Here is a 26,320-nt window from a genome sequence, read left to right on the forward strand (position 1 = left end):
GTTGCTTGCTCCATTTCTTGACCTGTGGTTGACTTTATTTAATCCCGTCTACAATATTCACACAGAAAGCTCTTGGATTAAAGGTGTGTGCTAGGGCTGAGCCACACCACAACCAAAAGCGGGCTTTTCCACAGTGTGATCAAATATCCTGGAACATGAGATAGACACAGCCGATCTCTGGGGCTCACTGTTTGGCTAGCCTAGTCTACTGAGTGAACCTCAGACCAGCGAGACTACTGGGAAAAATAATGTGTTGTGTCTGAAAAACTGAGATTGTCACCCGGCCTCCACAATCTGAGTGTGTGCATCCCTGTGTACCACCATAGCCATGAGCGCGCGCACATGTACATAAACACACATCCAGTTCTAAAGGGAACACTGGAGTATTGCTTTCCACAGGAACACATCACGCGGAAAATAATTTTACAATTGATATTCAAGGAAAGTGTTGACTCTCTTAAACTGTATGTTTTATTAGCCAATGATGCTTACTTTATTCATTGTATGTTGAATGAATATTTATTAAATGAATAATGCAAAGCTTTTCTTTTTCGTCTTCTTCGCATAAGCAAGAAGCTTAAAGTAAATTTTAACATAAAATCAGAGTGCGTACTCTAACTGGGTCCCTTTTCCTTTTATGATTTTCGGTCTTCTGTCTTTCTAACTTTCTCTTTTTAAATTGTAGCATTTACTGAGAAGCTTGTAATTGTAAAAAAATAACACAAAACTACCCTTCACACATGTTGTGCTGACATTTTACAAAATCAACGACTTTGTCTTATGGTGACAAAATTCCTCTCAGAAAGTTTGTCGTCTAGTTTCAGAAGTTTCTGGCATAGTTGCTTGGTTTCATACACTCAGCTGAACACCTTTAAGTGTGAGCATGAGGCCATAGACCAAGGTAGACCAGGAAGCAGAGGGCACTAGGAAGTAGCTGGGGAGAGTGTTACCAAGGACACACTTCTAGTGACCTACTTCCTTCAGGAGACCTCCCAAGATCTCCAGAAGCTCTCAAAGTAATGTCACCAAATGGGGTACACGTCTTCAAAACACAAGACTGTGGGGGAACATTTCACATTCAAATGACAATAGAACAATAATCTCATAACTGGGGCATGGATCCTGAATCAGTTCCCAAGTGAGATTAAGTACCCTTGTACCTCTCTCTCTCTCTCTCTCTCTCTCTCTCTCTCTCTCTCTCTCTGTGTGTGTGTGTGTGTGTGTGTGTGTGTGTGAGCATATGTCTCAGTCTTATCGTCTATAGAGCTATACAGTTTCCACCATGTAAGCAAAGTTTCCAAATGGTTCTAACCGCACAAGATCTCTGCCTTTATAGAACCACACCCATGTTATTCCCATCCTACCTTGTGGGTCTACATTTTCACGGGCCTTGCTTTCTACACGAGATGGAAGTTCACAAGAGAGTAACATAATGCTTGGCTGTTTTAGAGAAAATGTTATCTCTTCATCACACTTTCTGGCCATGTCAGTTAGCCTGGCCAGAGAGCTGCCTGCACTGGGCTTTCCGAGCAGTGGGAACCATGTTTGCACTCTGCACGCTTCTGAGTTTTAACTGAGCCAGGAGGTGTTGACTGCATCATGTTCTTGTCATGCGCAAAGAGCAGCAGCAGTGGCGGCGAATAAAGACAGGAGCTCAAACAACTGGGGAAATGAAAATAAAGAGCGAATGGAATGCATCTGTTTATTTTCTTTTTTCTTTTTGGTTTTTTGAGACAGGGTTTCTCTGTATAGCCCTGGCTGTCCTGGAACTCATTCTGTAGACCAGGCTAGCCTTGAACTCAGAAATCCGCCTGCCTCTGCCTCCCGAGTGCTGGGATTAAAGGCGTGCGCCACCACCCCTGGCCATGGTTTTTTTTTGTTTTTTTTTTTTTTTTTGGTTGTTTGGTTTCCATTAGGTATTAAGGGACACAGTCGGAAGAGGTGATTTAAAGGCAGTGGAAAGTGGCCAGTTTCTAAAACATCTTCAGCTCAAGCCAGGTGAAGATATATAAAAAGGACATCCAAAAGGAAATCAAGCATAAACGTTCTGTGTGTGTGTGTGTGTGTGTGAAAGAGAGACAGACAGACAGAGACAGAGAGAGACACAGAGAGAGAAACAGAGAGACAGAGACAGACGAACAGACAGACAAAACACCAACAAACTGTAGACAGGATTGGTGAAGGTTTCTTGGAAAATGTAGTATCTGTGTTGAGTCATAGCAGACAGTGCACTAAGTCACGCAGACACTATGCTGGGTCCTGGGTAGGACAGAGAAGCAGGGGAGACTGGAGCCGCGTGACAAGACTCCGAGTGACTGAAGGCCAGCGTGGAGACTGAGTGCTCAGCAGAGTCACTGCTGGTTGAAGACATTTAAAACAAGGTGCAATCCTTTCAGAACTATGGGACAAAGGGAGGGAGGGGCTCTAATGCCTACTGTGCTTCAGAGAGCTAACTAGGTGCTTTCTGTTTTTCCATTCATTTTCTCAACAGTTCCCTCATTTAGAGAGTTTACAATCTGTGCCTCACGGATGAAGAGCCCAAGATGTGAAGGTATTAAGTAACTTTCCAAAGTCACACCACGTACAAGTGATGGGGCCTAGATTCAAACTCGGAGGAGTCCCATGTGTATGGTGTGCACCAGGTGTGTACACATGCTTGTGTGTGTGTGTGTGTGTGTGTGCGCGTGCGTGTGCGTGTGCGTGTGCGTGTGTGTGTATAGGTGTGTACTGTATGTATGTTTATGGTATACTTACAGGTGTGAATGCATGCTTGTTTGAGTGCACATGTGCCTGTTGAGGCCTAAGCTTGATGTCTGGAATCTTCCGCAGTCATTCCCCCTCTTTTTTTCATTTTGTAGGTATGGATATTGCTTCGCTTGTGTGTAGGTGCACATATCTGCATGTGTGAAGGCACGCGTCTATGCTCTCCGAAGAAGCATCCTTCACCACTCTCACTTTATGCAGTGAGGCAGGGTCTCTCAGTGAAACCCAGAGCTAGATATAGGTAGTCATGTTAGCCAGCTTGCTTTGGAGATACCGTGTCTCCACCTTCTAAGACATTGACGGTTTGAATAAAAATGGCCCCCATAAGCTCACAGGAAGTGGCACTGTTAGGAGGTGTGGCCTTGTTGGAGGAGGTGTGCCATTGGAGGTGGGCTTTGAGGTTTCTGTTGCTCAAGTTAGACCTAGAGTCACTCTTTCTTTCTGCTGCCTGCAGATCTAGATGTGGAACTCATCTCCAGCCCCATGTCTGCTTGTGTGCTGTCATGTTTTCCACAGTGATGATAATAGACTGAACCTCTGAACTGTAAGCCACCCTAATTAAATGTTTTCCTTTATAAGAATTGCCATGGTCACGTTGTCTAGTCACAGCAATAAAACCCCAAGACAAAGGCACATGTGCACTCGGCATTTACACAGGTTCCTGGACATCCAAATGCCAACATGCCAACATGTCAACATACCTATGCCTGCCCTTGCAGAGCATAGTTTGGCTTTTGTTGTAGGTGCCTGAGATCACTCATGACAGTTTTTCCAGACAGTTGCTATCCTTTGGAGATAAAAACAATAAATAAAGACCCAAGAAACATCCAAGTTTACTTCCCAGGAGACACGAGAAAGATTTAAGATTGGAATAGGCATTAAGTAGATAAGAATAAGAACAGTAGAGAAACTAAAGAAAATAAAGCAAAAGGATGGATTTTCCTTTTGTTTTTGGTTTGGTTTGGTTTGGTTTGGTTTGGTTTGGTTTGGTTTGGTTTTGCTTTGTATTCAGACTGGCCTTGAATTCACTATATAGCCAAAGCTAGTCTGGAACTTCTGATCTTCCTGTGGAACTCCTGAGGGCTGAGATTACAGGTGTGCAGCACTAAGCTCAGGTTGGGTGGTGCTGGAGAACAATTCTAGAACTTCATGAACCTTGGGTGAACACTCTACCAACTGAGCTACATCCCCAGACTAATATGAGAGATCATTAATCACAAAACAAAGCTAAGAGCCAAACAGAAACCCTACCTTAGGGAGGGAGACAGTAGAAGGCTGTTATTAGTTATCATGGAGAATGACAGTTGATTATCGAAAACTAAATCAGGTAGTAACTCCAATTGCAGCTGCTGTACCAGATGTAGTTTCGTTACTTGAGCAAATTAACACATCTCCGGGCACCTGGTATACGGCTATTGATCTGGCAAATGCCTTCTTCTCAGTACCTGTCCATAAGGACCACCAGAAGCAATTTGCTTTCAGTTGGCAAGGCCAACAGTATACCTTTACAGTTTTGCCTCAAGGATATATTAACTCTCCTGCCCTATGTCATAATTTAGTTAGAAGGGATCTTGATCGTTTGGATCTTCCACAAAATATCACATTGGTGCACTATATTGATGACATTATGCTGATTGGACCAAGTGAGCAGGAAGTAGCAACCACTTTGGACTCATTGGTAACACATATGCGTATCAGAGGATGGGAAATAAATCCAACCAAAATTCAAGGACCATCTACCTCAGTGAAATTCTTAGGAGTCCAGTGGTGTGGGGCATGCAGAGATATTCCTTCTAAGGTGAAAGATAAGTTATTGCACCTGGCCCCTCCTACAACCAAGAAAGAAGCACAACGTTTAGTGGGCCTATTTGGATTCTGGAGACAACACATCCCTCACTTGGGTGTGTTACTTAGGCCTATTTACCAAGATATAGTTATTTTGGCCAAGGAAGCTGTGGCCCTGGGTTCTACAGGAAATTGGGGTGGGAAGGAGAAATGTACCTGTCTTTCTCTTGAGTCAGCTAAACACCTAAGCTCATCTAAGCTCCCAGCTTCAGGAGGTTACTGAATCAGAAAGCATGACCGCATTTGAGAACAAGGGAACAATGACCAACTATCCCACTCAGGAAATGTAGAAGCATTGGTTTTAGTTTTTGCTTGGAAATTTCCTAGCAAAACATAACAGCCCATTTCTGTCTCTTGGTGTTCAGTGTCCCTTAAAATAGTATTTCTTACAAAAATAACACTTTTTCCCCACTCCAAGTCTTGGCGTCTAAATGCTATTCTAAGCATTTTAGAGGGATAAATTAGTCAATGCTATTTACAACAATGACTGCCATGCTGTGGGCTGAGATAGCTTCCCTCGGATTGCCAAGAAGAGAACAAGGCTGCCATACAAATGCTGGAAAGCAAGCTGAGGGGTAAGTCCAGCTTGAGGAAGATGTGGAAGACGGCCAGTGCCTAGTGGCGGAGGGGTCTTTTCTCTGAAGTTTTATCTAAAGACTACATGCTACTGATAAAGCCTCTAGGTACAATTATTTTAGCTACTCCTTCCTGACCTTCCAATAGCAAACAGAAAGCCCAAACTTACCCTTGCTTCGAGAGCTTGGGGCTGGTCTTTGTTCATTGTACGTCTTAGTTCTACAGTGTGAGAAATGAACGTGGGTTTACACGCCTGGATCGCTGCAGATAACACACACTGGCTCAGACAGAGATAACGCACTCAAGGGCAGACTTCTATAAGCTCTAGCACTTTCTGTCCCCTCCCTTGTAAATGCTGAAGGCTTGTTGCTTTTCCCATGCTGAGGCCTCAGAGCTAAGGCTCTGTGCTGGGCAACCAGGCACAGCGACAGGAATCTCACTGTCTGCACAGAGGCAGGAATCTCTCTGTCTCCACTGTGTTTGTGATGCCAGCTATGTGAAAGGCTAGGGTGGTGCTACTTCAGTTTCTTAGCCTTCAGCTCAACAATTTCAAAAGCATCAGAGGACCTTAGTAAAATAACTGGATGCTGGATGGCTTACAAACTCAGAAGTGGGCGCTAGAAACATGCCACTCACAAGTTCCTGGGTCCTCCTTTGCATGTGTAACTTTAAAGCTCACAGACAGAGGTACAAGGATTATGTATACAAATCTATCTCAGTCTTTGAGTTCAACGGCGAATTCTAAGAATTGGTAGAGGGCATCTGATTCACGCTGTCTGAATCATGGAGTTTGAAAAGAGAGAGAGATCAGATTGCAAGGCAGAACAGTATTTAGAAAAGATGGAGCGGAAAGAAAACGCCAACAGGAGCTGTGACTTGATGTTTTATGGGAAGCATTTGTGGTTTAGTGAAATTGTAGAGTGGCTTCAGTGCTTTTGGGAGAAGTGTGCTGAGTTCTCCAGGCGAGCATGGAGAGTGTTGGAGCCCTCTCTGTCATGGCTGTCCATCACTGAGAGCCACAGATGAAAACCCAAGGACTTCTGAATCGGGCTTTAGCTTTGCTATTGTGAATGTTTAGAAATGTTGGAAATATGGTAACCAATGGTTACCATATAAACCAGCCCAGCCCCTAAGATTGTGAGGTGTCAATCTCTGTTCTGTACCTCCCGTTTCTCTACTGTAAAAGGCTATGCTTGTGCAGCACCAGGCATAGGTAACTTTCAGGCTTAAACGGAAAACACAGGGCACAGGGTAAGCACTAACATGGTCAGAATTAACCTTGGTCTGACTAATGAAACATGAACTGCGTCATTGAAGTCAATCTGGGGTTTGCCTCCGGACTCAAATTATTCACACTGTAATTGTTATCGATTGCCAAAGGCATCTGAAAGTTCCCAGGTACCCTGAAAATGATACAGTTTTCTGTAGATTCCACACGAAGATTTGATTGAATATTGTAACCTTTTCTTATTTTTGTTTTAGATGTATTAGGTTTGCTCGTTTGTTGCACGTGTGTAACGTGAAAGGATAGATGGAATAGATAGGCAGGCAGGCAGGCAGGCAGATGGATGGAAGGAAGGAAGGAAGGAAGGAAGGAAGGAAGGAAGGAAGGAAGGAAGGAAGGAAGGAGAGGAATAAAGACAGCTTGAGCTGGAGGGCTGGCGAGATGGGTCATAAGACAAAGGCAATTGCTGTCAAGACTGACAACCTGAATTCAGTCCCTGGAACTCACATGGTAAAAGCAGAAAAAAATGACTCTTACAAGCTACAGGCTGTCTTCTGACTTCTGTGGGAATATTGCAGCATATGCATGCAAGTACTTTCATCCCAATAAGCAAACAAATATTTAAAACAAGCCCTAGACCCACAGTCTAAAACAAGGCTTACACATTGTACAGTATCTACAGTGAAGCTAAAATGCAATTCTCCCCCAACTGCTGCATACCCAGAATCCTCTGGGATGCATCTGACAAAGCATGGCTGTCTCCATGGTACCTGTCACCATGGCAGCTGAGAGCACTCCTGATGGAACAACCAAGTCCCTAAGAAAGCCCTTGGCTATGGCTCCTAGCAGCTTTGCTCTTGGATACATGGAACATTTTCTGTTGTTTCTGTTTTGAAGTAGTCAGAAAAATCTTCCAAAGTAGATAACTGCTGCTAAATATGCTTAATTAATATTGTGCAATATTCAAAATAACAAAATCCCTTTCAATACCAATTAGAGATGTATATGTCTCTCTCTTTCCCTCTCCCTCCTCTCTCTCTCTCTCTCTTTCTCTCTCTCTCTCTCTCTCTCTCTCTCTCTCTCCACATGTGTTCACACTCAAGCACACCCACAGGCCCTCCAGTCCTCCTTTGAATATGTAACAGAGGCACAAGTCCTATGTATCTAAATCTTCCTCAGTCCTTGAGTTCAATGGTGAATTCTAAGAAGCATCTGATCCATGTTGGCTCCCTGAGTTTGGGAAGGGAGAGATTGGATCGCAAGGATAATATATGCATGCATGGAGTGGATGTGTAAGTGTAGGAGCATGCATGCCACTGTGTGTATATGGAGGTGTGAGTGCAGGAGTGTGCATGCCACTGTGTGCATATGGAGGTGTGAGTGCAGGAGTGTGCATGCCATTGCATGTATACGGAGGTGAAAGACAATTTTGTAAAGTCATTTCTCTCCTTCCACCTTAATGCGAGCTCTAGGGATCAAGTTTATGTGGCCAGACTTGCATACAAGCCCTTGCAGCAGCTCAGTCATCTGACCAGCTCTCTTGCTCTCAGAAGAGCAATTCCAAAGTAACTCATGTGAATCCTGTATTAAGGATGTGTCAGTAAAGTTTGTATATGGACAGAGACAGAAGTCACCATGTTACTCTATAAAGAGTGGCTTTATAGGAAGGCCACTCTTACACTAACTTAAAATAATCAATATACTCACACGATACAGGGTTTATAAATATGTTTCATATTTAATGTTAAAAGTAATGAAGTGGGAATTTCTGGTTTCTTTGGAGACTCAACAGAGTCATGTGCTGTTTTTCTGGAGATTGTCTTATGGGAAGATATTTTGCTGAGAACAGACACGTGGTGTTTTAAAGGAAGCTGCCTGGAAAAGGGGTATGTGATGTTTTGCTTAGAGCAGACTCTAGAGAGGACACGTGATGTTTGGAAAGGGTATAAATATAACCCAACAGACAGTGGACAATGCTGTGGCATTGATTTGCCTTGCTTTCTTTGATGATTTTGTAGAGAGAAATGCACCAAAGAACTTCTCATGATATTCCACTGGCTTCTGGCCACTGCTGTGGACTTGGGGAGGTTGGCGTCGGATGGCTTCTTCAGAATTGACCTGCTGCTGCTGATTCGTGAATGGTGTTTGCGAGTGGATTGAGCTTCCACTGCTGACTCATGGGAACTGAGCTGCTGACATCCTGACAACAAAGATTGGAATGGCCCCAAAGAGCTGTTACAAGCAGGTCCACATCCTCCTTTGCCCTATTAACCTTTCCTTTCCACTCCCTCTGGTGGGTGGTGGACTACAGGGAGGTTAAAACATCTAGGAAACCTTATTAAAGCAGGTTGTGAAAAATCTAAGCCTACGCAGAAGCAGACTGAAGGAAAATTGTGGAAATGCTGGTGATGGCTACCCCAGGTGACTGCATTGTAGATGACAATTCTATCTATTTTTGTATTTATAGTATCTGTATTTAATGCTATCCTTTTTTATTTTCTCTGCCTCTCTTTTTATCCTCAGCATCCATAACTATGGTAACAGTGGTAATCTCTATACCTCTGCCTATAATTTAGACCATTATATGCACACAGTAACCACAGCAAACCTTAGAACACTTTTTAAAGCTAGACCTGTGAGTATTCTCTAACAAGAGATCAAGTACTTAGTATTTCCGTTTTTCCTTTCTTCTTTTGCTGTTTTGTTTTTTGACACAGGGTTGTATGTAACTGAGGCAGGCTTTGGACTCCTTGTTCTGGGTCTTTCTCTCAAGTGCTCGGATTTCAGGCACATATCGCAGTGCCTGGCCCTCATGGTTTCTTACGTGATTTTTGTTTCCTTTATAGTTTGCTGTCCCTCAAGATTTAGGAATTTGATTTGCATGAGAGAGGAACATAATAGTTTGTTTCTGTGGAACAATGTTTTCCTAGAACCCAAAAGTCAGAAGTCCTTAAAACATATATGTTTCATACTTGGTGCTGAAAATACAGTTGGGGTTGAACAGGGCTCGGTGGGTAAGTGCACTGGCTGCTCTTGCAGAGGACCCAGGTTCCAGCACTCACAACCATCTGCAACTCCAGTTCCAGGGATCCAGTGCCCTCTTCTGGCCCCTTTGAGTACTGCATGTGCATGCATGTGGTACACAGACATAAATGCAGGCAAAACTCTCATATGCATAAAATAACAAAATAAGAATGGACAAAAGTTCTGGAAATGTGCTGAGATGTGAGAAAGAAGAGTGGATACTGTCTCAGTTCCCCAAGGACCCCGTAGTTAAAGTCTGCAGTCCCCCTGTACCTTTTACCTAACAGAATCAGTCCTTATGGGGTTTCGTTATCAGCATTTAAGGGTACAGGCAATGGGGGGGGGGGGAGGAGTAGGACAATGAGGCCTTGGTTCCAAGACTGGTAGAGCTTGTTTCTGTAGAAGATACAGAAAATCAAGTGACTCAAAATACTCAGGAGATACACTGGTTGAAATATAAGCGGGCCAGTTTGAGCCCACATCTCCCGGCATCTCTCAGTTTACACTGTGATGTCCTCCAAGCTTAGCCCTGCAGCCTTCCAATGGGAAATTGCTAATGGGCACTTCTCTCTCCTTCCAACTGACAGATTACTTTAATCTGTTTAAATGTGTACAAAGGTGGCATTAATTTTTATAAATTAACAGCCACAGCTTTTTAAAAAAATCTATTTCAGACTTAACCTTAGATAAGGAACAGGAAAATGGAACATTCGCCGTCTGACTGACAGGAAAAAGCAAACTTTGCAGTTTTGAAAAGATGAGGTCCCCACAAATGTTGTTTATTAAGTATCCAGAACTATGATTCCCTTTTCTTCTTTTTCTTTTTTGAATATTTCTATATATATTTAATTTACATATAATTAATTATATAAACTTGAGAGATGTTTATTAGGCTACACTTTCTGGCCAGTCTAAGGCACTTTCCTGAGACACGGCTGGCATGGGAGTAGATGTCACAGCGAGATTTTTAACTGCAACTCCTGAAATCATTATTTGTTCCCCTGCCAGGTGAGGCTGTTACTGATCTGCTTGCTGGCCCCAGCTCCTGCCAGGCTAGGTGCCCAGCGCTGTGGCCGCCCCTCCAAAGGCTCCTCTCTTCTCTTACTCCCTGACCTCTTCAGTTGCAGGTAGTCGCTCTTGTTAAAAGTGCTCTTGGCTTTTGTCTGCCATTAAAAAGACTGATTACCTATCTAATTTCCTCTTGGGCTCTCTGTTTCTACTGTTAGGAAAACTATCCCCATGTTTTGCTAGTCTTTGTGAAGTCCTTATTATCTGGGACTATGTTTTGAATTAGTTGCTAATACTTTTGATGGCTGAATTTCTGAGGGCTCCAAATATACAATAAACATCTGCCTTGCAAAGGACTGGTCACACACCAAAGGAAGAATACATGGTTACAATCAAGGCAAGACTGCCTTCATTCCTCCCTTCCTCTTCCTTCCTTCCCTCCCTCCCTCTCTCCTTCCCCCTTCCTTCTCTCTTTGCTTCTCTTCTTCCCTCCCTCCATCCCTCCATCATCATCACCGTCATCATCACCACAGTCACCATCACTATCATTGCCGCTGCCGCCACCACCACCACCACCATCATCATCATGGCCTTTCTGTTTTTCACTTATGGCTGTTATTAGTATTCATTAAATGATCAGGTTCATGACTGTTTATAGATTTGTTAATTTTGTTTAATAACTTTAATATAAAATGTAAAACTAAGGCATGAATTTGAGGGGGGGCACTAGAGGAGTCAGCATGGAGAGGGAGGGTAGAAGTGATGTGAACACACACACTCCTGGACGATACTTCCAAAGCAATCAATAGAAAGGTCACGGTTCAGACTCTGAAGTTCGGTTGCTGCTGAATGCATCTTGCATTTCAGCTCTGCTAAGCTGAGCGACTGTCAGTGACCCATCATTGTCAGTAAATCATCTGTACAATGAAGTTTAAAAGACCAAAGCCCTTTCACCACCGTTCATTTTCTTTCTAGGCCCCGGCTTTGCACATCAATTTTGGCGTCTAGCTTCATTAGATTCATAGTGTTTCCAGGAGCCACAATTGAGGCTTTTCTGCTTTATCACTGGGTGATTCTAAAGTTTATGATACTCACAGAATTGTGGAATATCTAAAAATAATCTGAGGTATTATATTATCTATATATCACTGCATGACAAACAAGATTCAGAATGGTATATAGTAAACACCTAGCATAGTATTATCTCTTAGGTCATTATTACAAAATCAGTATATTTAGACTCACGAAAGGGAAGAATCGCTGGCTTACTCAAACAGAAGACGACCTTTAGCATCTGTTGGGTCATTCTAGACTTTCTTCAGTGTTTTTACATGTGGATGTCTCGATGTGGGGTACATCTGTGTGTGTGCATGCTCTCATGTGAGTGTGTGTGTACGTGTATATGGGTGTGTCTTCTTCCATTGGGTTTGCACCTTGTATCTAAGGGCAGGGTCTCTTGCTGAACTCAGAGCGGCTGGTTGGTTAGTCTGGCTAGCCATCTTGCTCTGGGATCCCATAGCTTCACCTTCTGAAGGTTGGGATAAAACATAGGCAGCCACACCCACATTGTAGGTGGGGGCTGGGGATCCAAATGGCAGCCCCTGTGTATCAGCTCACTGCCCTGTGAGCCGGCCCCTCCAGCTCTTGTTTCTTTGGTTTTTAAAGACAAAACTCAGCCACTGCTTCTCTTCATGTTTCATTTTATTTTCTTTGATTTATTTTTTTCTTAGCAAGATAACTTCCTTCATAATTTATTTTTATCTGAGTTACAGGTGACTTAAAGCCTCAGACTGTAGGTGTCTTAGTCAGGGTTTCTATTCCTGCACAAACCTCAGGACCAAGAAACAAGTTGGGGAGGAAAGGGTTTATTCAGCTTACACTTCCATACTGCTGTTCATCACCAAGGAAGCCAGGACTGGAACTCAAGCAGGTCAGGAAGCAGGAGCTGATGCAGAGGCCATGGAGGGATGTTCTTTACTGGCTTGCCTCCCCTGGCTTGCTCAGCCTGCTCTCTTATAGAACCCAAGATTACCAGCCCAGAGATGGTCCCACCCACAAGAGGCCTTTCCCCCTTGATCACTAATTGAGAAAATGCCTTACAGTTGGATCTCATGGAGGCATTTCCTCAACTGAAGCTCCTTTCTCTGTGATAACTCCAGCTGTGTCAAGTTGACACAAAACTAACCAGTACAGTTGACCCCTTGTCAACTTGACACACAAACACATCACTAGTAAGCCTCAACCCTTACATTCTTATTCATCCCCAAGATCTAAATAACTTTAAAAGTCCCACAGTCTTTACATATTCTTAAAATTTCAATTTCTTTAAAATATCCATCTCTTTTAAAATCCAAAGTCTTTTTACAATTAAAAGTCTCTTAACTGTGGGCTCCACTAAAACAGTTTCTTCCTTCAAGAGGGAAAATATCAGGGCACAGCCACAATCAAAAGCAAAAGTCAATCTCCAACCGTCCAATGTCTGGGATCCAACTTACGATCTTCTGGGCTCCTCCAAGGGCTTGGGTCACTTCTCCAGCCAGGCCCTTTGTAGCACACGCGTCATCCTCTAGGCTCCAGATGCCTGTACTCCACTGCTGCTGCTGCTCTTGGTGGTCATCTCATGGTACTGGCATCTCCAAAACACGGCATGACCCCTTCAGTCCTGGGCCATCAATTGCAAATGAGGCTGGACTTTCACCAATGGCCTTCCATGGCCTCTCACAGTGCCAAGCCTCAGCTGCTCTGCTCAACTCCTTCATGCCTTCAAAACCAGTACCACCTGGGTGACCCTTACACATTACCAAGTCCAGCCACAGCACAAGGTACAACTTTGGCTATATCTGGAACACAGCCACTGTGCTCTCAGAAAACACTTCCCAGAAGATGTCACCTCAATGATGCTGGTCTCTTCTTAATCACTGCTAATTTCTTAGCTCCAGCTAACCAGCATCAATAGTCCCAGTAATGCAAAGTTTTTGCTTTAGTAGTTCTGGTATCTTGTTAATCACAGCTGATTCTTCAGCCCCAGCTAACCAGAACTACAGAATCTTCACAATCAAAACAGCAATGACCCTGAAAAGAGTCTTTAATTTTCCCTCTGAAATTTCACAAACCAGGCCTCCATCTTCTGCACTGTTCTCAACATTATCTTCCAAGCTCCTACACAACATCCCACAGAGCTCTTTACAACGAATGGATCTTCAAGACCAAAGTTCCAAAGTCCTTCCACAGTCCTCCCCAAAACATGGTCAGGTTGTCACAGGAATACCCCACTCTGCTGGTACCAATTTGTCTTAGTCAGGGTTTCTATTCCTGCACAAACCTCAGGACCAAGAAACAAGTTGGGGAGGAAAGGGTTTATTCAGCTTACACTTCCATACTGCTGTTCATCACCAAGGAAGCCAGGACTGGAACTCAAGCAGGTCAGGAAGCAGGAGCTGATGCAGAGGCCATGGAGGGATGTTCTTTACTGGCTTGCCTCCCCTGGCTTGCTCAGCCTGCTCTCTTATAGAACCCAAGATTACCAGCCCAGAGATGGTCCCACCCACAAGAGGCCTTTCCCCCTTGATCACTAATTGAGAAAATGCCTTACAGTTGGATCTCATGGAGGCATTTCCTCAACTGAAGCTCCTTTCTCTGTGATAACTCCAGCTGTGTCAAGTTGACACAAAACTAACCAGTACAGTAGGCCATACAGTACCTTGATTTTGCCTTCATATATAAATATTGGTTTGGACAGGTGTAGAAGTCTGGGTTCGAGGACATTTCTCCACACAAATCTGAGATCTTCTGCCGCGGCTTCGCATGCCCAGCGCTGCTGCTGAGGCGGCGTTACGGACTGAATCCCTGTTTGATACTCTCCTTACTTCAGAGTCTCCTAACAGAGCTCTCTCTGCACAGACTGAATTCTCATCGCACTATGTCTGGTACGGTGTGCACACCTCTCTCCATAAATTTTTCTAACATGGGTTTCTCCATGAAGGAAGTGGCTGTCAACATGGTAGCCCATCACGGCAGGATCACACAGCTGACTTAGGAAGGCAACTTGCTCTTCCCTTAGAGCCCAGAGGATGGTACCACATGCTGCCTGCCCAGGAAGAGATCTAATGCAATGGTCTCTTGCTTTTGCACCACCTTAAAGTTAATGGTCACTACACTGGGAGGCTGCCTCTGTTGCCTTAAAAGCTCCTTAGGTGAGTTACATGTAGTCAAGTTGAGAAACACGTCTGGGTGGGACATTTGCAAGGGATAGTTTCCCTTTTACCAGAGCAAAGAGGGAAGTGTTTGAGAAGTGTTTAGAATATCCTATCTATCCCTGGAGAGAAATGTCTCTTTTCATCTCTCTGACTGCTATGGAGAATTCTCTTGGTCACTACTGTCACCGCCTCCTAGAGGAGGCTGTTCCCTTACTAATATCCTCCCTGGTAGGACAGACACCCTTTGCTAAAAATAATTCTCTGTAGTTAGCCACAAACAGATGGGGGATGGGGTAGGGATGTGGCTTAGGTGGTAGACACTTGCCTGGCACAGGCACAGGCACAGGCACGGAGTGTGATTCCAGCACTCAGGACATGAAGGCAGAAGATGGTTGGCAAGAATGACAGAAAAAATGGATGAATAAGAGTCCCGCCTCCACACGGTGCAAAGGAGCCCTCCGAGTCGGAACAACTGCGTGCTAGAGACCCAGGAGGCCCACATGGGTGCAAAGTGGTAGAGAAGAGGTAAGGTGGGAACACGCTCAGAAAGGAGCTTTGGTTTTGCTCCTACGGCACTGGGAGGACAACAAAGGGTTTCCAACTGGCTGCTGCGGTTGCAATGGCACTCATCTAGTAGGGGACCCAGGCAGAAGCAGGCAGGCCAGTAAGAGATAAGAAGTGGCCCTTGAGACGAACATACTGGTACTGAATGAAGGCTTACACCCCCTATTGCTTATGCTGAGGCCTTAGTGTCTGAAACGACAGCATCAGAAGGTGAGGCTTTGGGTCCGACTGGGAGAAGCCCATGAATGGGCTTAGTGCCTTTATAAACAGACTGTGAGGGCGTCTTCTGCTCTGGCTTGTGAAGACATACACGATGACCAGCTGCAAGCAAGTAAACAAGTCTCACCAGACGCCAGCTCTGCAGGCGCCTTGCTTTTGACCTTCTCAGCCTCCAGGTCTGTGAGAAACAAATCTCTGTGGCTTAAGGCACCCAGCCTATGGTACTTCGTCCCCAGAGATGGAGACAGCGAAGACAGTCTTGTTAAGAGCCAAGGCAAGTGTTTGCACAGTTCATCTTTTCAGCATCTGCTGGAAGAGTTGTGAGCGGTTCTGTGTTCATTCGATTGACTTGGCTCTGGGCTTTCACTTCGCAGTGTGAAACAGTAACGCTGGACTCCAGGCTCCATTCAATACTCTGGAGTGCTGCCATCCAGAACTGGTTTCTCCCTGTGGCTTTCCCCTAGGATGCTCCAGACAAAGCTGCCACAGAAAATTGCACAGGACAAAAGGCACCCTGAGGGTCCACAGGGAGCTGTCTATAGCACAGCAGGTCAGCGAGTTCAGCCAAACAGGAAGTGAGATGCTCCTCGGTGATGCAGCCAAAGATGACTTTGTTCCAATGGAATCTGCTCAGGAGCAGACTGACTCTCAGTTCCCTTACTGCTGTCCACACCCTTACTTAGTTAAAAGAGGGCATGTCTGAAAGAAAATGGCCTACTGGAGTCCTGAAATTAACGTTCTTCTCTTCTCCTCTCTTCTCTTTTCTCTCCTTCTCTTCTCTTCTCTTCTCTTCTCTTCTCTTCTCTTCTCTTCTCTTCTCTTCTCTTCTCTTCTCTTCTCTTCTCTCTCCTCTTCTCTTCTCTTCTCTTCTCTTCTCTTCTCTTCTCTCTTTCTTCCTTTCTTTCTTTCCTTTCTTCTTTCTCTTTCTTTTCTTTCTTTCTTTCTTTCTTTCTTTCTTTTTCTTTCTTTCCTTTCTTCCTTTGCTTTCTTTCTTTCTTTCTTTCTTTCTTTCTTTCTTTCTTTCTTTCTTTTTTTCCTTCCTTCTTTCTTAGTGGAGAATGTTCTGTCTTTTCATACAATATTTTGACCACAGTTTCTCCTTCCCCTACTCCTCCTAGGACCTTCCCTTCTACATAATTCCATGACTTCTCTCTCTCTCTCTCGATCTCTCTCAAACAAACTAAACAAACAGGCCATCAAACTAATAATAATAACAGTAATTTAAAAACAGAGAAAAATAACAAAGAGAATGCATTAAAAATCCACCCCAGCACAAAAAAAAAAAAAAAAAAAAAACCAAAACCCATAAAAACACAAAACAGGAAAACTGTAATATATAGGTAAAAGGTCTGTAAGACTGAAACCTTAATTCCAAATATCATTTTTCAGTATGGAGTTCCCACTGTCCTTTGCCTCCCTAGCCAGGCATTGTGGGACTCTACTCTCATTTCTCAATTAGACATACATTATTTCTTTTTAAAAGTATGAGTATTTTTGCTTTGCTTTGTTTTTATTATAGTCAATTCTTAGGGAAAGTAATCCTAGCCAGCCAACTAAAAGCCAGTTGATCAGGGGCTGGCGAGACTGCTCGGTCAGTAAAAGGCTTTCCATACAAGCACAAGGAGCTGACTTCCATTCCCAGAGCCCATGTTCATGAAAAAGCCAGGCAGCTGGGCATGGAGGTACATATGTGCAATCCCAGAGCTGGGGAGATGACAAAAGGGGAATATTTAGGGCTTGGTGGCTGTTGTGGTTTGAATAAGAATGGCTCTCATAGGCCCATAGGGAGTGGCACTCTTAGGAGGTGTGGCCTTATGGGAGTAGGTGTGGCCTTGTTGGAGGAAGTCTGTCACTGAGGGTGGGCTTTGCGGTTTCAGATACTCAAGCCCAGTCCAGTGTGGCATTCTCTTCCTGCTGCCTATAGATCCAGATGTACAACTCTCAGTTTCTTCTCCAGTACCACACCTGCCTGCATGCCACCATACTTCCTGCCATGATGATAATGGACTAAACCTCTGAACTGTAAGCCAGCCTCAATGAAATGTTTTCCTTTATAAGAATTGCTGTGGCCGTGACATCTCTTCATGGCAATAAAACCCTAACTAAGACACTGGCCTGGGCAAGTTCCAGGTCTTTCAAATACTCTGACCCTGGGGATGTAGGAGGGAGATGGGCTGTGTGTGATGGAGCACGCCTTTAATCCCAGCAGAGGTGAATCTCTTTGAATTCAAAGCCAGCCTAGTCTACTTAGCTTGTTCAAGGCCTGCTAAGGCTACATAGTGAGACCCTGTCAAAAAAAAAAAGTTGGGAGGCCCCCAAGGAATGACATCAAAGGTTGTTCTCTCACTTTCAGATGCATACAGGTGCACACACACTCCTCAACATGTGTGCACCTGCATGCATATGAATACACATAGCACAGACACACACACACACACACACACACACACACACACACACACACACACGAACATCATTGATTGAAACAGGCTAGAGGAAAGGGCAAATTATTCCCATGGATTTAAAGATTAGCAAATACCATAGAAACTGAAGGGAGAAACAGCCAGTGTGGGTGTGTTTATGCTCACAGCACTTCTAGTTGGAAAGTCAGTCTCTTATCACAATGTATTTCACCTGACAAAGGGTACTTAAATATCTTTTAAAGAAACGCTAATTGCAGGCTTCTTCGAATAGTGCTGGAGATTTGCATGATGCAAAGTCATTGAAGCACACCAATTAAAACTGAGAAGGTGCTGTATGGTGTCTTAATAATTTCAAAGCTTCAGGTTGAAAATAAAATTCCTATGCTTTCCTTACATCTTCTCTGCCACTTAAAATTGATTGCCAAGCTTCCAGCATTATGGATTACTTTATAGTTAGGATGTACACATTTCTGGCTATGTAGCTCAACAGAGCCTGACAACACTGTGAACATATACCAGCTGCTCTGTCCTGCCCAGAAACTAACCCAGGGGATGCCACAGAAAAGCAAAGAAGGCGACCACATCTCAGAAACTCATTGTAAACTGGGGAAGTCTTTCAAGAGAGTGGCTGAAACCCAGTGTGGACAGCAACCACCAGTTTAGACCTGAAGAGCGGAGGAGGAATGACCAGCATGCAAGCAGCACACATAAACACACCCTTACTCCCCTGGGAGAGAATGCCAGGGTAGAAAAAAAGGCAACACCAAACTCCTGGGGCAACCCCAGAGCATTCCCTCAATGTCCAAGGTAAAGACATAGAGAAGTTCCCAGAGAGGCAGACACGCAGTGGTACCATAAATGGGTGACAGTGAAGGTGACCAGGGTGAGGTCATGCGGAGGTTGAAAGGTCAACTTTAGCCCCAGATCAGCAGAAGCCTCTCTTTGGTGAGAGCATCCGTTCAAGCATTCCATAGGTTTACTATGTGGGGATGCAAGTTAGACACTCAAAATTGGTAAACATCCAACTGATAAAACCATGAGATAAGAGATCAACCAAAAATTGAAATTGGAAATTCAAAGCCTGCACTGAAACTCAAACACATTAAACTGTTAATACAATTTAAATATAATATGTTCAAACGAAGGACAAACTTTATGTCCAACAGGTAGCAGACACTTCATTTTCTTCAGGCATGCAGGAGACAGTCCCCTGCTGGAGCACAATTAAAACTTAATACATCCCACCATGAATCAACACCGCTCAGCTAATCAAAGAGTAATGAATTAAAACTCACGGGAACAGAAAACACTTCAGTCCGAATGACGGTGAAAACCTGTGTCAAACTGCGTGTGAGTTTTAAATACATCTGTGAGGAAATAGGAGAGTGTAATGAAGGTTCTAGGCTTCCAACTCAAGTGTTACAAAAGCAGCCACCACATCAGTGTAAGGAGAACCCGATGGCACAGGGGGACAGCAAGAGGCTGAAGAGTGGGAAAAAGAGGTTGAGCTGTAGTTTTGTTTTTGAAAGAAAAAACAAAAAAACAAAAAACAAAAAAAGAACCACAGTATGGAACCCAGATAAAGAGCCGTGGGTATAAGAGAGATCCCAAGTCATATTGCGATCAACTCTAGGTGGATAGTTTGAAACCAGAATAAACAAATACATTTGGTTAAAATATATAAAATGTAAAAAAAAAAAAAGTGTTAAAATTCATACAAACACGTGTCACCGAAGTGTAACATGGAACAATGGCCATTAGAAATGATGCTGACACAGTAATGGAAGCGTCTTCCATGAAGGAGACCCTTGGACTCAGGTAGTGTCACGTTTCAGTTCTACCATGCACTCAAAGATCTGATACTTCTTTTACACAAGTTGCTCCTTTTAAAAGGGAAGGGAGGAGGGAGAGAAAGAGAAGAAGGAGAGCGAGAGAAAGGGGATGGGAGGAGGGAGAAATACTTCTGCCTCTGTCAGAACAACAGAAGTCTGAAATTCAAATATCAATTATTGACAAGAAAGATTTGCTTCACTGGTGGGGATATCCCCACTAGTTTGAGGGGGTAAATTCCACAGTTTGAGGGTAAATCGTGTATATGAGCCACTAATGAGGTAGCGATTCGTCATGTGTAGTATGGCTTACAAGAATTCTGCTGTTTATATAAGGTTTGAATAAGATACCTTTTACTTGTTTTTTTTTATTTAAAATTTTTGTGTAATTGATTTTAGTCACATTCTTTTCCCTCCCCCAACTCCTCCCAGATCCCAACTTCACCTTCTTTCTCTTTCTCTCGAAGAAAGGGGAAAAAAAATCAAAGTAAACAAACTATTAAAAACAAAACCAATAAAACAAAATATTTAAAACAAAACAAACAACAACAAAAAAGCATATTCACACATACAAAAAAAAACAACCAATGGAGTCCATTTTTTTTGTTGGCCACCTATCTCTGAGCGTAAGGCCTGCCCTCTGTGTGGTAGGATATACCTAGTCCTCCACTATGGAAGGGAAATGAATTTTCCCTTCCCAGCAGGAAGCAATTACAGGTAGCTTCTTGATTAGGGGTGAGTTGGCAAGTCCTCTCCTCAGTGCTGGGCTCTGCCTGGGCTTCCTGGGCTATTTCAAGCACTGTTGCGTGGGTGGCCTGAGCAGCTGGAAGTCACCTGGGAGTCACCTGTAAAATCTGATGGCTGCACAGGAAGAGACCTCGTCCACATAAACTCTCAAGACAAAGACAAGTAACAAAATAAAAACAAAATAACAAACTACTGAGGTAAACCAAGGGCCTATGTATTCAAGCAGAGTATTCATCTTCTTTATAATTGAAAACATAACCTAAAATCACCTTGTATATTTATAAAGCATAACCAACCCTTATCATTTCCATCAACGAGTGTCTCTAGCATCAAGAATTGAGCAGATTAGCCTCCAACTGGCCATTCTGACATAACTGCCATATTATAAATGTCTCAGAAATATGGAACGCTGAAGATTAAGACAGAGTTAGCAAGTGGCTTTGTGCAAGTCAGAATAAACTGCACGGCTAGGTTTCTAACAACTCGGCTGTGCTTTAAACTTTTCTACAGCTTGTTAGCAGGCAATCTGATGCCTGCATTTACCTACCAACTGGTAGACAAGGCCATGCATTTTTATGCTGACACAGCAGGACACACTTTCCAAAGAAACAATGGGGTCATTGCTAAATGCCATAAATACCCCAGCCAGAATGAATGGCTTGTTCCATGGCAGAATTACCTTTGTGTCTTCAGATGGCTCACTGCCCAAGACACTCACTCATCCTTAACTAAGCTAAGGCATCACATTAAGGATAGTATTACAACTTAATAAAGAAACAAATGTTTTTGTGTTCTCAGATTTCTACTGTTGTTGTCTGTTTTCTAAAGGATTAAAATCTCTTGCAGAATTGACTGCCTGTGTGGAAACACAAAATAGAAAATATCACTCACTACAGCTGCATGAGTTGATTGGGGGTAGGGGGCGGGGCCTGGCAGGCCCGATGGCAAAACCACAAGCCATGTGTGAGTTACAGATCTCTAGCAGGGTGTGAAGCCCACTGTAACTACCAAGATGCCAAAGGATGAAATCTAGACAAGAGTTCTTCCTCCTACACAAAAGACTTCCTCAGAAAGCAATAAAGAAAGGTTACCAAGGAGGCTTCCAGGATTTTCTGCTTTGGACCCCTATCCCTAAGGAACTCTGTTGAGCGTTTCCTAGTCACTTCTGCAGAGAAAAGAACAGAAAGACATGAGGTGGCACGGAAGGAACTGAAAGGGGCCTGGATATAGCTCAGTGAACAGAGTGCTTGCCTCGTGTGCACAAAGCCTGGGTTCTGACCCCCAGGATCACACGGGATCCAGCTGTGATTGATGGAGTACACCTGCAGCTCCGGAACTTAGGAGGAGCAAGCAAGGAGATTGGAAGCTCAGGGCCGTCCTCTTCTTTATGATCTGAAGGCAGCTTGGAATACACAAGACCCATGTCTCAAAACAAAACAAAGCAAAACAAAAAACCCAAGAAGGAAGGAAGGAAGGAAGGAAGGAAGGAAGGAAGGAAGGAAGGAAGGAAGGAAGGAAGGAAGGAAAAAGAAAAAGAAGCAAAAGCAACAAGGAAAAAGTTAAATAGATTACTCCTTTTGCTGTCATGGTGTAACTTAACCAAGCACAGCTCTGCAATCTGAACATATAACTGTAAAGGCTTGAGGTTTTGTTCCACTTGTTCTTTAAGGGGTAAGGAACTAGGAAAAGGACACCTTGATTTTCCAGGAATCATGTCGATTCTCCTTCTATTCTTAAAAATACCTTCTTCTCTTTCAAAGGTTCACTCAAGTATCATCTCAGCTGGTTGGCACCACTGACCACCCAGGTAGTTCCTGGCCTCTCTGCGTTTCCTGTCCATACATATTGTATTGTACTTGCTTCCTCTGTAGAGCGGCGATGCACTGCCCTATCTTCTTCATCCCAGAATCCAGCCCACTGCAAAGTATGTGCTGACTGTATTTACACAGTTGGTTTTCAGTTTGGGGATATGTTTCTAATAGCTACAGTAGGATTTTAGTTTTATTGTATTTGTGTGTGGTGTGTCCATGTGTGTGTAGCTACATGTGTATATGTGGGTGCATGTGTAGGTTGTCTTCATGCTTGTAGGGAGAGCTCAGTCAGAAGGGTACTTCTTCAGATGCTCTCCTGCATGCCCCCTTTGAGGCAGAATCTCTCACAAGCCAAGAGTTTACCAAATATGCTAGGCTGGCTCTCCCGTGGATCTGAGATCCGCCTATACTCCGAGTCCTCAGTGCTGAGATTCCCATGAGCCTCTAAGATCCGCCTGTCTCTGATTCCTCAGTGCTGAGATTACAAGCACGGGTCCCACACTTAGCTTATTGTTTCCTTCTTTTAAAAAACTAAAACAAAACAGCCTGGAGTTGAGTTCTTAGGAAGTCTTATGGAGGTGGTAGGGACAGCAAATGCATTGAGCCCTCCTAAACATTTTATGAAACCAACAAGATAAAGGTGAGCAATGAACAAGTGGGAGGTCTAGTGGTTCTTTACCCAGTGTTTTTCTTAAAGGTGGAGGTCCTGGGAACTGGATGTAGGAACTTGTATATTCTAGGCAAGTACTGTGCCACCGGGCTATACTCTCTGCTCAGCATTGTGTTAATTTGATTTCCTGTTTTTGAGACAGAGGCTCACTAAGTTGACAGGCTGCCCTTGAACTTGTGATCTTATCTAAGCTTCTCAAGTTTCTTGAGAAAATAGCAAAAAATTGGGAACAACCCATTACAAGCATGAGCCACCAGGCCTGGCTCACTCAAAATGTTAACTATAATAAATGAGATAAAAGACATACACCTTATCATCGCACATGTAAATACAGGCTAATGGCGCTGGATGGCACACGCATAACAAGTTTAACACATCACTGGTTTTATGTTCGTGACAGTCAGTGACACAGCTATAGATTGAGTCATGAGAAATGGCTGCCCTGTAAGAGAAGTCACAGCCTTGATGTGAGATGGATTAGCCAGTTCGAATACTTCTTAGAAAGATTTTCTGTTTGGGTGTCATATACTTCAGAGGCTGAAAAGAACTAGAGGACATGAAAAGGATAAAAAAAAAACAAAGTAATAAATACTAATTGGGCTTGGCTCAAGCCACAAAAATAGTGAAAACAGAATTCACAGACTAAGAGAAAACATCTGATTGATCCAGAATATGTAAAGAGTTCTTACAGCTCAACAACAAGAAATTAATCATTTGAAAATAGACAAACAAGAGTGAACTCTACAAAGAAGAAACACAAGCAACTGAAAAGTAAACGAGAAAATATTTAGAAAGCATTAGTCATGAGTGAAATGCAAATCAAAACCACTAAGATGAGCACTATATGTATGTGTATGTGAACATGTATGTGTACGTGTGTGTGTGTGTGTAATCTGCGAGGATGAAGAGACACTAGACTCATGACACATTGTAAAATAGCGAAGCTACCTTTTTTCTTCCAGATTTCACTTCCTGAAAATCCATAATACATGGTATTAAATAAGAAAAGATGTATAAATCAGAAGACTGAAACAAAACCTAAAAAGCCTACATTTACATTGTATTGAATCTAGTTTCCTCATGACCCAGCAGGCCCACTGCTGGGTAAAAGTACATGAAAGCATGTATCCTCACAAAAATCTTCACATGAAGGCTCATGGTACAGAGTTATTCAAAATAGAAAAAAAATGGGAACAACCCATTCAAATGACTGGGTAAAAACAATGTGTTGTATCTCCTGTATGGAGTGTTAGTCGGCTGTAAGAGTGTCATATTGACACCTGCTACAAACTGATGTTTAAGAGAAAAAATAAGATACAAATAAACACATATTATTTGACTCCTATCTGAAATATACGCATAACAGGCAACTCTGAAGAACTAGAAGGCAGATTAGTGATTTGCGGGGCCTTCAAGAGAGGAGGCAGAGGAAGAGTGAGCTACAGGGCAGAGTTTCCGTCAGGAATACTGGAAATGTTACACTGTGGTGACAGGAGCGTAAATGAAGAAATAACCCGTGGACTATGGATGTCAGAATGGTGAATTTTCTGGCTTGTGGATTGTGTCTGAATAGATCTGATATAAAACAGTCACCAGCTGTAGTCTGCTGGTCCCGGTTGGTTCGAGATTCAGTCATAGCTGCCTGTTCCTTGCTCAACCCATCTGCAGAGCGACCTGAGTGGGTTCAATGCTCTCCAAGATTGTTCTCAGGACAAAAACAAAACCTCCCTCTTTGAAAAGGTGTGTTTTCACATGGACCGTGGAGATCCAGAAGTAATTGTCAGCAGCCGGAGGATTCACGTCAACACGTCTGCTGGGACAAGAGCACGACTGAATTTTACAAAAGTGTAATAGAGCCCCAGACCTTAGCACAACTGACGTCATGATGGGCGTACCATTCAGACCATAAAACTCAACGTGTAGACAGTACCACCTGCCAAAAACAAGCGTGCAGACCTACTCCATCAGAGCCCGTAGGTCCGGGGAAGTCTCTAGGTGGACTGACCCTGCTCTTCAGCTTCTGTGGCTATGCTTCTGGCTAACTGTTCTTGCTAACTGAAGTATGTCAACTCAGGATGGCGTTTTGGTGCCTAAAGGCACACCATGAGAAAGGGACTACGCTATGATAAGAACCTCTGAACATGAATCTTCACTTTAGAATCACTGCCCCCAAGAACAGCCAGACCTCTGTCAGATTCAAAGATCTACTGAAAGATTGAAAAAAAAAACTGCAAATGCCATGCGATGTTTAATGATTTTGATGTGGGCAGATTGCTCTTTCTGTCTTTGGGAGGATGAAATGAATGAGTATACAGGGTCCATCACCAGGGGAAGGGGAAACAGAAATGCTCAGAGTTTGAAACTTGCCAACACCAAAAGGCCTGTGCTCTTGAGGCTTTAGAAGCCCTGAGTTACTAGATCCTGAACACCAGCACACATCCCCACCTCACAGACTGGTTATGCAGTGGACGGAAAGCTGGCTTCTTAGTTTTAATTCAGTGTTGCCTGTGCAGACAGTAGAGATGTGATGGATGTTGGCGGTACAATCTAACTGCCAGCCACAGAGAGGCAAGAGGACTCAAGGGCACGCCAGTGGGGCAGCCAGAGAGACATCATGCTGGCCTTGTAGTTGGGGACCAGCAACACCATGGTCGGTAGGAGAGTCTGCCTCTCTGGAAAGTTGTGCCTCCAAAAAAGCACAGTATTTGATGCCAACCATGCACACTGGGCTGGGGGTAGAAAGAAATGGCTAATCAGAAAACCAGGCCCTTATTATGAATGTTCAGTGAGATGAAGTTTGTGCAGCTTTTATTGGCCAAACAAATAGTTTTCTGGTTCTATTGAGTAATATAAGACTGAAAGAAAACACTCTCTGTAGTCAAAAGAATAGGAGTGGCCTAAATCTCCTTGGTATCTGGAGTTACTGTGTTAAAAAAACACTCCTAAGAGCATACAATAAGAGGACATGCAATGCTTTTCCCTAGTCCCCAAACTCAATTTTACTTTTGCTTTCACACAGGTTACTGCAGGCTCCTGGCTTCAGGCTGGGGAGTATGAACAATCCAATACGAATGTGCAGCTTCCTCCATCCCTCCTCTCTGCCCCACTTTGTACCTGATCCCTGATGGCCTCTATGGAGGTTAAATGTTTAATTTCAGTTATACAAAGGTCTGTTGAGTTTCTCAAGCTATGCAGTAACTCCAAATGTACCACATAACAGGGAGAAGCCAGGTAGAAAACACATTTGCACCCCACCCCCCGCAGTAGTGTGTCATCATTTCAGCATCTGAAACTGGTACTCGGGCAATTGAAGCAACAATTATTTCTGTATTTGCCACCCCACCCCCAGTAAACCAAACAAATACTGTTATTACTTTTGGACAACCTAATCTCTTCCTTTGAAGTAAAGGGGAACGGGAA

General features: G+C 43.5%; 1 protein-coding gene and 1 long non-coding RNA gene across 6 annotated transcripts in view; one reads left to right on the forward strand and one right to left on the reverse strand.

Annotated features, from left to right (window-relative positions):
* Rtn1 (reticulon 1) overlaps positions 1–26,320 on the reverse strand; it is a 197,306-nt gene that overhangs the window by 46,549 nt on the left and 124,437 nt on the right. The window lies entirely within an intron of this gene.
* Positions 1,708–25,128, forward strand: Gm52013. Its single transcript, XR_003950281.1, has 3 exons — positions 1,708–2,381; positions 2,492–2,551; positions 8,428–25,128. It is a non-coding gene; the product is annotated as a predicted gene, 52013 (long non-coding RNA).

The sequence above is a fragment of the Mus musculus genome, chromosome 12 (genome assembly GCF_000001635.26).
Source record: "Mus musculus strain C57BL/6J chromosome 12, GRCm38.p6 C57BL/6J".
In the NCBI taxonomy this organism is placed as follows: Eukaryota; Metazoa; Chordata; class Mammalia; order Rodentia; family Muridae; genus Mus; species Mus musculus.